This window comes from Ursus americanus, chromosome 25, assembly GCF_024610735.1.
Source record: "Ursus americanus isolate L20-20 chromosome 25, mUrsAme1.1.p, whole genome shotgun sequence".
NCBI lineage: Eukaryota > Metazoa > Chordata > Mammalia > Carnivora > Ursidae > Ursus > Ursus americanus.
Genome location: NC_142151.1, coordinates 44,706,341 through 44,720,645, shown reverse-complemented (window position 1 = coordinate 44,720,645; position 14,305 = coordinate 44,706,341). Strand labels below are relative to the sequence as shown.

Genomic DNA, 14,305 nt, shown 5'->3' with positions numbered 1-14,305 from the left:
TGTTGCTTTTCCTCCTTCCTCTACCTCTTTTTATAGGGTGACCTGGGGCTAGCGTTTTTAATTATAATGATGGGGAACTATGGACTATGGCTTTTATGGGGTTCGTGCTGACCTCGTTAAACTCAAGTTTATTGGAGGCAAAATGTTCCCCGAACAGTGATAGGAACCAGCAAGAGGGGAGTGAGAGGTACCGGGATCCCTTGCAGAGGTGGGGATAAGGGCTCAGAGTCTTGGCTTTGGCTTTTCCCAGTTGCCCCAGGGCCCTGCTTCCTTCTCCATCCTGGTCTCCAGGGCATTGTGGGGCCTAAGCCCCCAAGGCAAATTCTGTACTGCTGAGCCGACAGTGGGGAGGGGTATGCTTCCTGTGAGGAGCCAGCTGTGGGCCTGAGCACTTGAATTTGACCACCAAAGTTTATTCCAGGGCCACCATAAAAGTGAGCCAGGCGGCTGCAAGGAGCCACTGGCGGCTTTATTTCCTTGAAACAAAAAAGAAGGCAAGAAAGAATGTCAAAGAAGTTGATGTCCAGGAAACTCTAGGGTCTCCTAACAGAGGCTTCTGAGAATTAATATTCTTCCCCCTAAAAGTAAGGCATGAAGTTCTTTTTTTTTTTTTCCTAGTTTTGGTCTGACTTTTAATTTTTCAACAACTTTTTAAAAATCCCAGCAACCGGTGGTTGCTGCTGGGGTCAGGGAAAGAAGGCTCTGGACACTGAGGTCAGCAAGGCATTGATGGGCAAAAATACCCACAGAGTGGGCTGGCCACTTCCCTGCCCAACCCGGTCCAGGACCACTCCAAAGCATAGATTGTGGCCCTTGCCCCTGGCTCCGCCCCAGGGCATCAGTGCATCCCCCCAACATGAGACTCAGCTGTGGTCCCAAATCGGTTCCTAAGAGCCCTGGCAAGCCCCGCTCCCTGGCAGGAGGTGGCTTCCCCTCCCCCATCTCATGAGTGCCTGTGGCCCTTCCACAATCCTAGAGTCCCATCTTTCACCTGAAACTCCCCAGGGCAGGGCCATCCAGCCTAGCTCACTGGTTCTTGGTGGCCTCGGTCAGCACCTCCCGCCCACCCGCCAGCCTGGCCGCTACCAGGCAGCCGCGGTCCCGGCCGCTGATGTGGTACTCTGGCCAGGACCAAAACAGACTCGAGCGATGCTCCCTGCCACACGTGGACACCAGAGGTGGCTTCAGAAGGGGGCAGTATCTCCTGAATTCTGAATCCCCGCATGGGAGCCCCCACACGCAGCGCTGGCCGGCCTTGCAGCTTGTCCACCTCCCGATTCTAGAGAGCAGATTGGGGTAACCGGGGAAAGGGGCCCATCCCACAGACCGTGCACCGGGAGGGAAAGCCAGACAGGAGAAAGAAGAACTCTTAGAGCTCCGGTGGGCTTGGACTCTAAGTTCAGTCCCGTGTGGAGTCAGTAAGATGAGCAGTGGGCGTGTGGACAACCTCGGCGCTCAAAGGCTTGGCCCGCAAGGATGAGCCCTCACTAGAAATTGCTGGTGCCTTCTTGCACGTCTTAGAGCAATCCGAGGCATTTAATAATCCCTCTAGTGTGCTTGGGGACGTTCAGGCCAGCGGTTTACCCCGCACCCGGGACACATCCCACCCCCAGCCAAAGAACTGGGTCGGAGGGTCAGACTGCTGGTTCTCGGCCTCCGCCTCTCCTCAGCTCTGGCCGTCACCCCAAGCCCAAGGACCCAAGTCAGGTCACCCAAGCGGGTGGACGCTGCTCCGAGGTTCCTCGGCCCCTGGAAGTGACAGGGGGAGGGAGAAGGGCAGCTTCTCCGCCCCCGCAGCCCCACCCACCTTCCTCCACTGAGGGATTGTCCCAGGAGGCTAGCAACACGACCCCATTTCTCCCCATAAAAGTCCCATTTTATGAGCCAGTTTCACTGGGCCCCTCACGAAATGCTCTAAAATGAAGGAAATGTCTTAAAGCAGTCTGAATTGGAGCCGCTGCTATTGGACTTTGGTGTCCAGACCCAGTTGCAGCCACACAGAAACATCTTTTCTGGGCGTGATCGCCCTGTTGGGCCACCGGATCTCTGGTCTCCCCGCCGCCGTGTGGAGGCCAGTTGGCCCGAGCCGCCATTCCCTGGCTTTAGCGCCTGCTTAGGCTCGGACCCAGTCCGCGCAGATCAAAGGAGCTCGCGGCATTTTTATGAGATGAACTTCAGCGGCTCTTTACTTGTAATCAGACGCCTGGTTCGAAAATGCAAAAGGGAACAGCCCATCAATCCAAAAAGGAAAAGGAGAAGGGGGAGAGAGAGAGAGAGAGAGAGAGAGAGAGAGAGAGAGAGAGAACACTAGGGAGAAGAGGGGGACGGGGGTGAAAAAATTCAGGTGACACATAGCAGGAAGATTCTGGTCACCCAGGAGAAAAAGACCCTTTGCCTGCAGCAAGAATGGTTTGTGGGTCTGTTCCAGTCTCCAGGCCCCACCATCTGCCTCTACGCTTCGCCCCGATTTCCAGGGGGGCCGGGAAACCTGACTCGCCTGTGTGCTGAAGCTTGATCCGAAAGCTTCCACAGTGTGGACGCGCCATGTGGGGCGAGTGTGGCCGCCTGCACTCTCCTGCCCCAGCGGGGAAGTCGCCTTCTGCTCACGATTTAAAAGTCTCTCCCATTTTGCTGCTTTTCTCTCTGTGGTCTCCGTGGTTCTCTCGTCACTACAGCCAGAAGTTGAGTTACAGGAAGATTCACCAGAGATTTATCGCCTGGCTCCAAACTTGGAGAGCCCCGTTGTCATAAACAGCCATCTATTGTCTAGACTTTCATCTCCGGGTATGGATCGTGCATTATTGAGGCTCAGGAGACACGGGTCTGGCTCTGGGGCGTGTGGGGGCCGCTGAGCGCTTGCCCTTGCCCCCGGGGTTTCTGGGGGTGGGGTAGGGAAGTGCAGGCATTTGTGTGGTCCTGGAGCTGGGCGGGTACACCTGAGCATCCAAGTGGGGAGGCCCAGGCCGGGGAGGGTCTCTCTGTGCCTGGGAACATTCTGGTGCATGGACTTGTGTGTTGGGTGAGAATTTGTCACGGTGTGCTTTGTTTCTGGGCATTTTAAGTGTTCCTGTCTGGGTTTTTGCAGGTTTTATTAACCTGCATCCGCTTGGCCTGTTTATGTCCCTTCGAAGGAGATCATCTGGTGTTTTTCAATATTGGAGCCCAGTGTGTGTGTGTGTGTGTGTGTGTGTGTGTGTCTGGCTTCTCTGAGGAAATGGATTTGGGTGATACGTTTCTAGTCTTGCTCCCTCAGCTTCCTCCACTTACCCTAAATCACACCTCAGCCTCTGCCTTCCCCCAGAATGTCTGGCCCTGCTCTACCCCCTAAAGGTCCGGAAATCTCCCAAACAGCTACCAATTTTCTGTCACAGGCACGAAACACATTTTTGCAGGATGAGGTCTGGCTATCTCTGTCTTTCCCACATTAGGGGGAAATGTCCCAGCTCATAAACTCCCTCACTTCCGGGGGCTCCCCTTCCCAGAGCTGAGGGGGACATCAGAAAGGGCCTCCCCACTTCATTCTGACCTTTTTAAAATACTCTCCGCACAACTCTCCATAATACCAAAGCCGGCCTGCCGCTCCCTCCCTGGGGCTTTCTGGCAGCCAAGGTCCTCACCCTGGCCACCTCCTCAGCCCCTGGAACACAGGCAGTAGGACATTTGCCCAGATTAAATGTCTGTGGGAGAGACGCCTATCACCTTAGATCTCAGGGTCAGATGCTGTTTTTCTAAGCCTGGATCCTTTAACACCATCAGAAATAATCAAGTCCTCCCCCTTTGTTTTTCATTATCAGGATGCGGGGTGGGGGGGCTCTCGGCCCTGAGGCCTGGGTGTGCCACTGACCACCCCTTGTGCTGGGAGGGGCTCCTACCTGGGGGTCAGGTCCCACTTCAGGTCCCTAGTAGCCCTAAGGCACCTCAGCCAGGAGGGAAACTGGGAGCGCACTGATCCGAGAGGCTGGTTTCCAGCTGAGAAGGACAGAGGTGACAAAACTGGGGCTTTGTGGAGTATCAGATTGAACCAGAAGTCCCCAGAATTGCTTTCTGAGCATTCCTCCCTTCCTTCGCCATTAGAGTTCCCATTTAAACAGCAACGATTGGGCCGAAAGGGGGCTATGTGGAGAGGAGCAGGAGAAAACAGGCCATCAGGGCCAGGAAAAACGAGGGGAGCCCTTCACAGACACCCCTAGGCTATATTCTCTCTCTCTCTCTTTCTCTCCCTCCCTCTCTCCCCCAGTGCTACCCTGCAGGGAAAGGATCAAGGATTCGACTTCAGCTTCCTTCCTCTGGTGGTGCCTTGGCCTTCAGCTGAGCCGCCCGAGGCCCCCAACCCACAGCCAGCCCTGTCCTCACTGCCCCCGAGGGTCCAGAACTCGGAACTCACTTTCCCTCCGGCTGGCGGGCTGCGGCGCCGCCTTCCTCTGTCTCTCCCTGCCTCCCTCCGTCCTTGCCTCTCCCCCACTTCTCAGGCCAGAAGATTTTGGATCTGCTCCTTTCTCCGCACCCCAGGCCTAGGCTGAGCCCGCTCCGTGCTCCAGGATCGCGGCCGCAGGTCCGGGTCCTCGGCCCCGCGCTTTGCTCCCAGTCCCGCCTGCTGCAGTCTCCTTTGCTAGTTGCCGGGTTAGAACGCTCCTCTCTTGCTTTCCTGCGTCTCCCCCTTTCTCTCAGCCTCTGGATCTGAGAAATAAATAAATCCAAGCCTCCTACCTCATCAGCCCTCCCCACTGGCGCCACCTCACTTCTCCTCCTCCTTACCGACTGGACCGCCTTGTTTTCAGAAGGAAATCTTAATAGACATTTAGGCTGTAAATGAGCTTTTCTTTGTGATGGCTAATTTTCTTTCCAATTCTTACGTCCTGCTCCTTTTCCTGGTGGAACGGAACGGATTTAGAAGTCTGCAGTAGGGGAGGGGGGTGTGGAGAGACGGAGCCCAGAGTTACAGACTGGCAAGAGACGCGGAAGACCGAGATACAGAGAGCAAAAGAGGCGTTGGGTTGGGAAGAGGAGGGAGAGAGAGAGGGAGGGAGGGAGGGAAGGAGGGAGAAGGGGAGGGAGGGAGGGAGCCCCAGCTGGCGGGAGTGGAGCCAGAGAGAGAGAGAAAAGGAGAGAAAAGTTTCCTGGAGTCTTCATTAGTTGACTTCTCTGTATGCTGTTTCCCCCAGCCGGCGGAGCTCACCCCCAATCAAGGAAGGAAGGGGGTCTTTATTTTTTTCTAAGACCCCAAAGAGTGCAGTGTTTACAAGACTAGAAACGCTACGGCCTTGTCCCGGCACAAAGAAAGGCTGAAATAGAGGACCGCCGCCTTCCTTATAAGGTACGATGCTAACTTGACCTTCACTTTGTCACGGCGCCCCCCGCCCACCCAGACTGCTGCAGGCTGCCTGGCAGAGTGGGAGGCCGGCAGACCCTGGCCTCTGGCTCCCTCCTGCCCCTCTTTTGCTTTCAAATCTTTCTTTCCTTTTTAAATGTCCCTCCTTTTTCCTTCTGTCTTTTTATTTCCTCTTCTACCTTTTCCTTTTGATTTCCTCCCTTTATTCCCTGCGGTTTCTCCTCCTGCCCCATTTCTTTCACTCATTCCTTTCATTCTTGTCTTCCTGTTTCATGGTTTCCCTTGACTCTCTCTTGCCTGGCTCTTTACCACAATCAATCAATCAATCAATCTCTCCCTCTCTCTCTCTTTGCCTCCCTCCCTCCACCCCCCCAGGCTTCTGGCTTCTGGTCTTCTGAATCCCAGAAACAAGAAACCATATTTTCAGTTTTTTCCTCATCCCCATCCCAACCAACCTCCACAGCCCTAGCCTGACTTCTGCCCCCATCCAGGTGTCCCTGGGGAAGAGGTCCAGGAAAGAAGGCCAAATTGGGATCAAAGGGGACTTCACTCTGGACCCAGTGCCCACTTGGGGATGACAATGAACTTGGTTTTGGTAAGACCCTGTCTTCCTCTTACTGGCTTAAATTGCCAAGTCTCTGTGACAGTAGTAATCTTGAAGTGAGGGGGAAGTCCTTCATTGTGGGGGAACATGGGAGAGCAGAGACTACTGGCCCTGAGCCTCAGGGGGTGATTTAAGCACCAAACTGTTGTTTGCTCTTCTCTGAGCTCCCAATGCCTAAAATTGTAGAGATTTCTCTTAAGACATCTGGGGAGGGAATTTAGAGAATTGGGGGATTTCTGGAGATTCACACACACATAAAAATAGGAAAGAAAGACAATCAGGCCTCTCTCTCTACCTTGCTTCTTGCTGCCTTCCAGGATCCAACAGAGCCTCCGACATTAACTCTAATCATATCTTGTGCGGCTATAAAATAAATAAAATTATCGACACCCCTATAATTATCTATTATTCGCTTACTTGTGATAATTACAATACTAGATGAGGCAGGTCTATACAGACAAAGTAAAACCAAACAAATATTTTGGAAAATGAAACTGGATCGCTGAGGCCTTCAAAATTTCTTAAGAATCTATGAGATCCTGCCTGGGACTTTCTTGGCTCAGGAGAAGCCATCTTGTAGGTCATAGTGTGATATTGGGAGACCCTACCACCTCCTTTTCCTCCATATCCCATATAGCGCCCCCTCCTCCTCTGTACTGACAAGAGAAGATCAGACAATAAAAGGGAAATGCTTTCTCTCTCTCTCTCTCTCTCCCTACAATTATCCGGATAATTGCACGAATTCTTCCTTGAATACTGCTGTGTAGTCAGGATTGGGATTTCAGCAGGAAGTGCAGGGGACAGGATTCCAAATGGGGGAAGTTGAGAGGGTCCTGCGTTGTTACATTCCCAGACTTTATAGTTCTGTCTAGTGTTACATTGTTTCTTCAGGCAAAGATCTTTGTTCGCCTTCAGTCATATTTCTCCCTTTCCCCTCCCTTGCTTTCCCTCTCCCTCCCCCCTTTTTTGGTCCCTTTAAAGGAGACTCAGATCATCTCATGCTCTTAATAGATGACTATAAAAGTAAAATTAATTCCCCCCTGCCCTTTAATATCAATATCTCTTCGTTAAGTATGCACATTGGTGAGAATAAACAGAATTAAGTGTTGCAACCCAAACCAGCAATTACATCCAAGGTTGGTTTTTGTTTTTTTTTTTCCATGGGTTCTGGCTTATCAGGGGGTGTTAACTCTGCCGTAAGATAACCAGGGGTTATTTGTATTATTATTTTTTTTTTACAAGCTCACTGGGGCCTGAGCCAGCACCAACCTGGTAGGAAAAGCAACCAGGAAGCCAGAGAAGGAAGAGAGCTCCAGACAGAGATGAAAAGGAACGACGCGGAGTCATGCAGGGAAAGGAGGAGGCAGCAGGTCTGGGAACAAACGTGGCAGAGAGCAAGACGGTCACTCACAGACAGAGGTTTACATATTTTTATTAAAAAATTTTTTTTTCTTAATGTGGGGCTGGATGAAGAAAAAGGAAAATTCCGAGGAGCGGAGAGGAGAGGGGATTATCGGAGCCCCAGCGTGAACGGCCCAGGAGGGGAGAAGGCTGGATACCCGCGAGCTAGCGGGGAGCGGTTGCGGCGGCCGGCTGGGGCTCTGGCTCCTCGGGGCGCCGCTGCCCCACACGCGGCGGGCTGGCCCTCGAAGCCCCCCCTCGCGGCCGCCAGGGCTTCCTTGGTCTCCTTATCATCTCCATCTTTATGACGAGGCTTGTTAACAAGACCAGCGAGCGGGCCACGCACATCTATCTCTGCGCTCACGCTCAGCCAAGCAGCGGCCGGCGCGGGGACTGGCGAGGCACTAATTAATTGATTCCTTTGGACAGTAAAATATGGCAGTGTCTACACGGAACCCATAAGCAATATCCCTGCGGGGTGTGAGTGCATTGTCTTTCAAAGAATTTTGTCCATAAGCATGTGTCAGGTGGTCTCGGATTTTTAGCTACTAAAGAAAGACCCAAGTGGGACTCATTTTTCCGGGGCCGAAACAGAGTCAGCTCAGTGTCAGAAGATGCTTTAAGCTATTACGGCCTCTGTGAAAGTGTTAGGAGTGGATCTTGTTGAGAAAAACGTGGGTTACGGGGGTAAACTTTCCCCGCTGCCTGTGTAGACCTGGCCAGCATTAAGGATGCTAAGGGCTGCTGAGGGTGGGCCAGAATCCTCTCCCTGGTTGGCTGAGAGGGAGTGGGGCTGCTCTGGGGGTTGAGAGGGACTTAGGAGACCAGGTCCAGCCTTTACTTCATGCCCTCTTTCTCTATTGGAGATTTTAAAAATAAATTTTAAAAAATGTAAACAAACTTCGGCTTTCAGGAACCCTGGAACTTGCCTTTACCCCAACTGCCTGTTACACAACTTGCCAGGTCACTGCACTTCCCTCTTCCCTCCCCCCGTTTCTTGACTGGCAGCCCAGGGTAACTCTCTAACATATTTATCTTAGGTCTAGTAGAACAAGTCCTGAGACACAGGGGTAACCTAATTATATAATGCTCATTCCATACAGGCTGTGATTATGCAGTCAGACCCTGATGCAAACAGCACTTGGGATTCTAAATATAGACCCTGACTCCAGCAAGAGATGTACTAGGGAAATCGAGATAGGCGACCACTTATATAAATAATCCATATAGACATGGAAGGGGGTTTGAAGAGACGGAAATAATAGAAAAACAGTACAGAAAAGAGACTCAGTTGATGGAGATTGTCGTTGCCAATGTCTGGGCTTCCTCCTGCTGTTTGTAAGATAGCCAAATAAATGCGTATTACAAATACAATAATATGTGAGCTCCAAGAATATACTAAAATGTATTTGGTAGGCACATACCACGTAAACAAACTAATTCACAGAACATACTTTCATACATTGGGTAGATATTCAGTTTGTGTATACAGAATAATATGATGTATTTTCCATGTACTTTTTATGTGGACACATTAATATCTGGATGCATTTTCCGTGCATGATTTTATACACCCTATGGAATATATATATATATATATATATATATATATATATATATATATATACATACACACAGATGAGGACTGTGTATTCCCTGTGTAGGATAGATATGCAAGTGTACCGTTTATGTAAATGAATCTTTACCTGTGGTGTTTACCCATGCTATGTGTAACCTTTCCGCCGAAGGCTGCTTTCTCAAACAAATAAAAGTGCCTCTGTATGTATGTTTCCTAGAGAAATATATTTTCCATGCCCGGTATGTCCATGTAATATAGATATCTGTGCACTGCAGACTGTTTCAGTACATCGGTTCTGTTGGCAGTACCGCCAAGTGTGCATTTTCTGAAACACCTTTCCCCGGCCCCGCATACGGACCATGCATCTTTCACAGGGAACTTTCCTAGCAGGAGCTGCCGGCGAGTTCCGTCCGCGCAGACCTGTCCTGAAGGAAGTTCTCCACTCTGGGACCTGGAAACTGACAAACGGAAGGCTTGCCTCCTAGTCTCCAGGAAGTGGCTCTGGCGCAGAGAGGAGGGGATCGCCCACCGGCAGCCGGCTGGGTCACACCGGCTGAAGGTCCGGCCGTGTTTGGTCTCATCTGAGCCCAGTCGCTCCTCTCTGGTGCCAGGCGCCTTCAGGCGGCACAGGCTTTAGGAGCCTCGGCCGCGGGCAGCGAGAAGCCCCGCGGGAGGGCGGCCGGCCGCTGTGGGGACGCCGCGTGCCCAGCAGAGGGAGGGCACTTAGCGCAGAGGCCTGGTTCCCGCAGCCCGGCAGCGCCTCACACTCGGGCTGTTCTTCCAGGTCTCCCACAAACTCGCGGGGCGCGCCCAGGCCCGGGGGGCACACGGCTGAGCGGCGGGGCGGGGCGGGGCTCCGCAGCCTCCACTGCTCCGGCCAGCAGGGGTCATCCCGTCCTTCGCGGGGGCCCGGCGGCCCTCGGGCGGAGGAGCCGGAGGAGCCGGAGCTGCAGGCGGCTGTTGGGCGGGGGAGCCGAGCGGGGCAGCAGGGGCTGAGAGGCGCGCCGGGTCTCCCCTCCCGGGGGCCCTGCGGCGAGCCGGAGCCGGGGCGGGGGCCGGAGCCGGAGCCGGGCCGGCCGAGGACGCGCACCGACCTCCCAGAGCCCTCTCGACCGGGCCAGGCCACGGAGGGCTCCAGGCGCCCGCGTCATCCACCAGCGGCCGCCGCGCCTTTGTCTCGGGGCCTCCCCTGGAGCGGCGACCACGAGCACGGGCCGCGGCGGTGCGGGGCGTTCGGGGCGGCGGGCGCCGGCCGCACGCTTGTCCACGGAAAACCCGCAGCTCTGTCTCGACGGAGGCAGATGCCGGAAGGCGGCCACGGGGGCCTAAGGCTCGGCGGCCACGCGGCTGCGGGAGCCGGCGCCTGCAGCCCACCGCGCGCGGAATGACACCGGACTCTGCGGCGCCTCCATGGGCCCGCCGCGCAGAGAGGGTTGGGGGCTCCGGGGCCTAAAAACCGCTCCTACTTTCCTGGTAATGGCGGGGAGGATGGGCAGGGGCTCCGGCCTGTCCGGAACCCAGGGTCCCGGGGGTTTGCTTTGTCCGTAGATGGGGCTGGCGGTCCCTGCTCCGCTCTGGGTCTGAGCCATCGATCGCGCGCCGGGTTTCCGGCTGCATTAGCATCCGCACGCCCCGCGCTGCCGGCCCCTCTCCAGCCCGCTCGGTAGAGGCTTTAACTACCCTAGCTGTGTCTATGCAGGTCAGAGTGAAGTAGAACTGGGTGGATACCGGGGCCAGCGATGGTATACGCTTACAAATACACAACAGCAGAAATATTTTCTACCTGAATTATCCAGATAACTCTCTCCACTTCTTGCTCCTCCAGACCCAGTTAGAGACACGGGTTTCTCTGTCTTAAAGTCCATGGAGTAAATTGTAGTTTGAGGGTTTAAACCAAATAGCTGCAAAATAGACGCAATCCTTGCCCGGATGCAGAGTTCAGCCTGGGCCTGAGGATTTGGGTTGAGGCTCCGGGCATGACATTCTCTTTGACCCAGAGACCCAAAGAATAAGTTTTTCAACCATTAGGAGGAGGCTATAGTGTCTTTCCTTCTCTGACAGTCTCCCCAGTTATTGAGTTTTGGGACCTGTGTAGAAACCACCCAACAAGGTGTCTCCTTTCTCAGGTCTGCAGTGTCTCTGGGAATAAATCAAGGGAGTAAATTAAAGGCCAGTTATTCCTGACCTCCTTAAATCCCCTCCTTTCTTTTTAGCCAGAAACGCCTTCACTGTTAATTCTTCCTGTATAGATGTGTCCTAAGAAGAGGGTAGTCTCTGGCCTGGGTTCACTGAAATTCAACTCCTGCCCCCCTGCCACCTTAATTCAGACCCAGGCACAGTCACACCCAGCCCCTCTCCCAGGTCATGGCTGCCAGAAGCTAACCTGTCCCCAGCTTTGCCTCTACTCTGTGGGGGCCTTTGGATGAGAGACCCCCAAAGCTTGGGATCTTCCTTCCTGCCCAAACCCCTCAGCTGCAAAAGACAAGCTGTGTGTTAGGAGCAAAATGAGAATGGGATTCAATTTAAATTGGTTAGTTTTTCTAGTTGCAGGAGTAAGGAAAGAAAAGGAGAGAGAGAGAAAGAAAGATTTCAAGGCAGGAGGTGTGGCTTGGACGTTGGGCTCGGTGAGGGCCCCTGCTATTCCAAAGCAGGCCCAAGAGGGTGGAGGGAGAATCTGGAGGAGACTCCATGAGTGGAGCCAGGCTGTGAGAACAGAAAACTCAGGGACCAGAGGCACAAGGGTGGAGACAGAGGGAGGATGTCCCACCCAGAAGGAAGGGGTGAAATGGAGATGCAGAGGGCTCATGGGCTCGCCAGCCAGAACCCAGACACTGGCTTCCACCTGGGCCTCTCTCTGGCAGGGCCCAGAGGGGGTTGCTGACTGAGAGAGATGAAGCCTATTTCAGCTCCAAGGGGTCTTTAGTCCCTTACAAGCTCATTCTGCAGTGCTCGAAATGTGCTCTCAGAGTGAAGCCATGGGGTTAGACCCTGGGGTTGACGTGTGGTTCCACCAGCCCCTGCCCCATATCCCAGGGCACTCTTGCCATCCCTGCTTCAACCTATTTGAGCCCCTACCCTGGTTTCACTTCTTGGAGATCCTGCAGCTTAGACTTCCTCTTCCTGGCCCTGAAGGTGGTTTCGGCCTCCTCTGGGCTGTCTACATTATTTTTATGGCCCCATGACTCCTCAGATATCCCTCTACACCCCCCCCCCAATCTTCTATTCCCCAATTTTCTCTCTGCTAGTAATTGCTTGGGACTAGAGACAGCAGCTCATCAACAGATCTTGGTTGCTAGTATATTTTTGTTGTCCCTGCACCAGATTCTGCTTTTATCATTATACATTTATTATTTTTATTATTCACCTGAGCTGGAGACAATCAAGTGGGGGAGCTGCTAGGAATGGGGATCCCATTCTTTCTGGGCAGAGGGGACCATGTGTGGGGACTCAGTTTTAAAATTCTTTCTCAAAAAAAAAATCACATCATCATTCAGTCATGTTTTAATTATTATTATTAATATTAATATGATGAAGCAACTCTGTACAAGGACTATATAAAGGGAAAACGTGCTAAAGACAGACGTTTGACTAGGAGGGCACACTTACAGAAACTTGGGAAGGGCATCTACCCACAGAGACTACACGAGGTACTAGCAAGGGACACAGAGAACAGGACACAGATTGACAGAAAAGCTCACAGAAGTCAAGTTTAAAGCGACAGGAAGAGAATATTGCATATCTTTGTACCCCCACCCCTTTTGGAATGTTCTGGTCTCCTTTCTCTACTAGGCTGTGGGAGTCAGGCTGGAGTGGTGAAGCTTGAATCCAGTACCCCAGAGCCCAAAGGTCACAGGAGGGGCTGCATAAAGGGGGACATGGGTGACCAGGCAAAGGGGAGAATGCCTCATACCCAGGGCCAGCCCATCAGGGATTGTGCAGACAGCTGGAAGGGTGCTGATTTCTGCGAACTTGTCCATAGGTGAAACAAGTTTGTGTCAGTGGGGAAGTGCGCCAGGTGCCCGGTGGGGGATGAGGGCAAGTGATTGTACGGCCACTCTGCAGGGCTGTATTTGGGGACCTGAGGCTGCCTGCTTACAAGTTCAGTCGGGAAAGTGGCCTAGGCTCAGTGGGGATGCTGGGCTCAGCTGTGGCTGCGTTTGCCCGTGCCTCTGCTCAATCCGTACAGGGACCTGAAGCTGTGTGCTGGTGGGAGAGTGGGCGGCTCTGTAGATTGCCATTCGAGGGTGGGTTAGGGGAGACTTCAGAGGCAGGGAGAATTCCAAGCTAGCAGGCCAGTTCACACTGTGCATGCTGGGCTTAACTCCCATCAGTCCCCTCTTCTCACCTTCTTACTCCTGGCAAGGGTGGGTCAGCAGACAGGGAGGTCCAGGGACTCTCACCAAGAGGGATAAAAAGGGAGGGCAGGAAGGTGCCCTGGGGCTTCTTCACTGCCTCTCTCTCCTAAGCCAGCCTTGATCTATTGGGCTGGGGCTGGGGCCTGAGGTGGCTATGAATAAAAGGCCCTGGGCTCAAGAAGCCACTCTGGCTCCCAACCACTTCTGGGGATGTGCCCCTCCTTCTGCTCTGGTCCTTGTACTTGGTGGCTCTGCAGCTCGCCGGCCAGGGGGAGGCGGAGGCAGCAGATCCTGAGACAAAGGGCGACGTTGGGGGGCGGGTGGAGTGGGGCTGGGTAAAAGAGAGAAAGGAGTTGTGTGGGGGGCAGCAGCGCCCCCCTCCTTCATTGTCACCAGCCTGGGAAACCCGGGCTGAGCAGGGGCCTCCGCGGCCAGTAGCCCCTTTAGGGGCAGATTCTCCTCCTGCCTCGTAAATTATGCCGGTCCAGCCTCTGGCCGGCCGTGACCGTGAACGCCAGCGGGGAAGGGAGAATCAGTGGCGGTAGCCTCGGCTGCCAGAAACTCTCCCGGCCAATCAATGCTGGGCTTCGCAGCCTCTGTCACAGCCTCTTGGGCTTCCTGGAGGGCCAGGTGGGGGTCCCTGGGCTGGCTACTAAACCCGAGGCTGCATCCGCTCAGCTCTGATCCCGCGCTTGCGGCTTCCGGTCCGCAGCCGCCTAGGCGGCAGGAAGAGTGGGTGGCATCACACCTGTGGGCGAATGGGTGGGCAACGCCGGCAGGAGAGGGGACCAGAGACTTCTCGGGCAGCCTGCCCTAGAGGGGACATAGGCTGAGGATCGCCCTGTCCGCGGCCGGGTCTGCCAAACGCCTGTACCTCCCCCTGTTCTACCTCCCCCTGTTTGGTGTCCAGGCCTGGAGGACCAGACCCCTGTGGACTTGAGCATTCCTGATCACTCTGTTCTCCCAAACCGCACTTCCTTCCCCCTGCCCTCCCAGAGCTACCCTAACCCCTTGCGATCTCTCCGCGGATCCTCCAC

The 14,305-nt window shown here is 54.0% G+C and overlaps 1 long non-coding RNA gene across 3 annotated transcripts; it reads left to right on the top strand.

Moving 5' to 3' along the window:
• The first annotated feature begins 2,317 nt into the window (after positions 1-2,317).
• On the top strand, positions 2,318-10,237 carry LOC123794612 (uncharacterized). 3 transcript variants are annotated; one of them, XR_015721696.1, is made up of 4 exons: positions 2,318-2,784; positions 5,163-5,314; positions 5,821-5,924; positions 7,176-10,237. It is a non-coding gene; the product is annotated as an uncharacterized LOC123794612 (long non-coding RNA). The 3 variants fall into 3 exon arrangements; XR_006780217.2 differs by lacking the exon at positions 2,318-2,784 and adding an exon at positions 4,751-4,805; XR_006780216.2 differs by lacking the exon at positions 2,318-2,784 and having other exon boundaries at positions 5,068-5,314.
• Positions 10,238-14,305: the final 4,068 nt, after the last annotated feature.